General features: G+C 39.0%; 1 pseudogene; it reads left to right on the top strand.

The window, feature by feature from the left end:
* Nucleotides 1–2,430: 2,430 nt before the first annotated feature.
* On the top strand, nucleotides 2,431–3,736 carry LOC101571618 (annotated as a pseudogene).
* Nucleotides 3,737–4,080: the final 344 nt, after the last annotated feature.

The raw sequence follows: 4,080 nt of genomic DNA, 5'->3' as shown, positions 1-4,080 counted from the left end.
AGCCTGTAATCCCAGCACTCAATAGGCTGAGGCAGGATGAGAAATTGCAAGTTTGAGAACAGCCTGGGATACAAAGTGAGCTCAACACCAGCCTGATCTGCATAGTGACAACTTGTCTCAAAAAAAAAGAAAGAAAGAAATTAGGAGAGAGAGAGAGAGAGAGAGAGAGAGAGAGAGAGAGAGAGAGAGAGAGAGAGAAACTAGAACTAACTCACACAAGGAAAAACAGTTTGGTGAGTAAAGTTTAGTATGAAGTATAAAAGATGTCTTCTTTTATAGGAAAGACCAATCATTTTTGGCTTAAAGTAGAGTGACCGCTTATTTCATGATGAGAGAAGAAAAGACTAGGACACACAATTGAAGGGCTATAGAAAGTTTGTGAGATGACCCTTCTGAATTTTATATGCTCACAGTGGCTAAAATTTAAAAGGAATGATTGATAAAGCTTTCAAAGGATCGATCACTAATATCAAAGATACAACTAGAAAATCACGATATCTGCCAGGTCAAATTCTACAGCTATTTCTAGCAGACCATTACCTAGTGTAAAGATATTTAGTGGGTGTGCTTCATGGTGAAGTACATAAGGGATACTGGGGAAGAAAATCAGAATTTTGTTGTCTATATTAAAAAAGGGTTCTTTTGGAAAATTAATCAGTTCTTATTAGGCAATAAAGCTTTATTAAGTATTTTGATTATTTAGTAAGCCTATTTAGTAAGCTGGGACTTTTTTCCTATGATTATGTGACTTTCTATATTTAATTTTAAATGTTTTATCATTTTGGTTAATGACTATCTGTGATTTTTGTTTTTTAAAGATGGGGTCTCTTCTGTTGCCCAGGTGAGCAAATTCTTAATCCCTCAGTCTTCTCACCTCAGCTCTCTGAGTGGCTGGTGTAATCTTTTTTTAATCAAAAGTTTTGAAATTTTCTGACAAATTTCCCAAATTCAAATTCTAAGCTCTTTGGCCTTTAATTTTGCGGTATTCCAGAAGAACCCCTGAAGCACCTGAAAGGGCAAAATGAAGTCAATGATGTAAATTTCATGTTAAGAGAATTGGGAACTTTGTCAAAGAAGTGATAGTATCACATTTTTATTTACATAAAGTATAAAAAGTCTGATAGTCATGATAATATTATCAGTCATAATTTTAGCTTATACTGTCTATCACAATTCTAATCACTATAAAAGATTATATGGAGGGCCGGCCAGACAGCTCAGTAGACTAAAGCGCGTGCTTAGGCCAGCACAGGGACCAGAGTTGGATCCCCAGTGTGCCATGCCAGTCCCCCCTCACACACTGCAAGAGTGACTGAAACTGGACGTGGTGGCACACGCCCATAAACCCAGTGTTTGAAAGGCTGAAAACAGGAGGATCACTATGAGTCTGATTTGTGTAGTGAGACCCTGTACTAAACACATAAAAAAAGATTATATGCAAAAAATAAATAAATAAAAGTATCCTGTCAGTTGCTTCCATATTTCACAAACTCCCATCGAATCTTCAGACATGGCCCTTTCTGCTCTTGTCACGTCACAGCTAGTTAAATGTTTGCTTTTTCCTAAAGTATTTCATCTCCAGGAAGATTCTAGAAAATGATTCTGACAAGTACAGAATTTTTTTTTTTATCTCTTTGAGATCTTATCATTGGACAGGCTAAGAATTCTAGAGCATTCATAGACTGATTATTTATAAAATTCCTAATCCAATTTTAGATCAAGCAGGAATTGATCAACTGCCAGAGAAATGTCATGAGATTGACATGGGTAGTTCAAATCCCCCAAACTTGCGGTTTCCTGCCTCATCCTCCTAAGTCGCTGAGATTGTAAGTATGCGTCACCCCCTCTGCATAGATACATCCTTGAAATAGTCTGTGTTTTGTAATATGTAGAAATTCCCTGTGCAGTGATGCCAATATCATAACACTAGTTTAAAAGTAAAATGAAAATGAACTTTCCTTATAGAAAATGTACTTTCCTTACAGGACAACTCTGGAGCAGTTCTCCAGACTCCAAGGAATTTTATTGGGCAATTTATAACAATCAGAAAAAAATAAAGCAACTCAGGTGGAGGAAGGTGAGCAGAGGGAGATAAAGAACTAAGAAATGTCCTGTGCATGTATTGACTCCCCATGATGAATGTAATCATTAGGTACTACAAATATGTACCAATAAAATAAATAAATTAGTGCAGATATTGCAAATACAGTGGCCTCGCTGTTGTCTCTGTCATCCTAAGCCTTCTGGAAGGATTGAAAAGATGGCATATTGAAACTGAAACTGGCAAGGTCAGTTGGAGTGTTTTGGCCAAAGGTGCCATCATTCTTTCCCACACGCTCCCCGGAGAGCACCGCTCGGGCTGCACCGCGGAAGCCCTGAGCTCCCGACTCCTGCTAAGCTTGCGGGGCCGCCACCTTCCTCAGCACCATCATGATTATCTACCGGGACCTCATCAGCCATGATGAGATGTTCGCCGACATTTACAAGATCCGGGAGATCGCAGAAGGGCTGTGCCTGGAGGTAGAGGGCAAGATGGTCAGTAAAACAGAGGGTGCCACTGACGACGCGGTCATTGGTGGCAATGCCTCGGCTGAAGGCCCAGAGGGCGAAGGGACTGAAAGCACAGTAGTGACTGGTGTAGATATTGTAATGAACCATCACTTGCAGGAAACCAGCTTCACAAAAGAGGCCTACAAGAAGTACAACAAAGATTATATGAGATCAATCAAAGGCAAACTTAAAGAACAAAGACCAGAAAGAGTAAAATCGTTTATGCCGGGGGCTACAGAGCAAATCAAGCCCATCCTTGCTAATTTCAAAAACTGTCAGTTCTTTATTGGTGCAAACATGAGTCCTGATGGTATGGCTACTGCCCTGGACTACTGTGAGGATGGTGTGACTCCATTTATGATTTTATTTAAGGATGGTTTAGAAATGGAAAAATGTTAATGGATTTGTAATCTTGGATCTATCACTTGTCATAACTGGCTGCTGCTTGTCATCCACACAACACCAAGATTTTAGACAAATGGGACTGATGTCACCTTGAATGTTTTGTTTCTTTTAACCATAATTTATTTGGAATGGAGGCATTGTCTTTTAGGGAAAAAACAGGTCATGTAGGTTGTCTGAAAATAAAGTGCATTTAAGTTCATTTGAGAGAATGCCTCTTAGTTTAATGCATAGCTAAACTAAGTTCATTGTAGTGTTTGTGGAGAAGGTAGAACCTGGTCACAGATCACTGCTAAAAAGCAAAGACTGTCTTCAAATAACTTCTGCAGTGGAAACTACTTCTGAAGCTGGAATATAAGACAGAAATCAAAGTTTTAATTCCGAGTTGCAGAAAAGAGAAAGAGACTATGTTCGTAACAGTGCCAACATTTGAAGTGGAGCCTTACATATTTCATCACCTATGATGGAAGTAGTTAACCCTGGAAGAGATTACCAAAAGAATAAAAAGACATAACTCAGTTGGAAGCAAAACAAACAAACAAACAAACAAACAAAAACCCACAAAAGTACCATCATTACTTTTATTGAAAGAACCTTACTGGAAGGTCTTCATCCTTAATAGTAGAGTTTTAAGCAGCTCTTACTCTTCTAAATTCTGATATGACTAAATCCTGCATGGCTTTCATATCATGCTAAGGGATACTTTCACCAGACCAAGGGATTTCTCCATGACCTATCAACTGACGATAGCCAGACCTTTCCTGACCTAGAATCTGAAGACTAAGTCTACTAGAAGTAAAGGCAAGCTGCTTTTTGATCCCACTGGAAGTGATCTTCCTACCTACCCTAAGATAAGGTTTGAACCCTCAAGCTCAGGCCCTATATCTCACAATTTAAAGGGATCTCTCCAGCATAGACATGCCTGGGACAGTGCGCCTATTGAGACTTTAAGGTAAAGCTGACCAGAGAAATCTTTCTCCCAAATGGATGACATTTTAGATATGGCCAGCTTTTGTCAAGACATCAGAACAAGATGCTTCATTGTACTGTGAAACATCATACTGTTTCCCTTCCTTTTTCCTGATTTGATAATGCTGCAACCAGAACTTTGGATCCTTGTAGACAAAT

The sequence above is a fragment of the Octodon degus genome, unplaced genomic scaffold (genome assembly GCF_000260255.1).
Source record: "Octodon degus isolate 3935 unplaced genomic scaffold, OctDeg1.0 scaffold00058, whole genome shotgun sequence".
NCBI classification, from domain to species: Eukaryota; Metazoa; Chordata; class Mammalia; order Rodentia; family Octodontidae; genus Octodon; species Octodon degus.
This window is presented reverse-complemented; position numbering and strand designations above follow the sequence as displayed.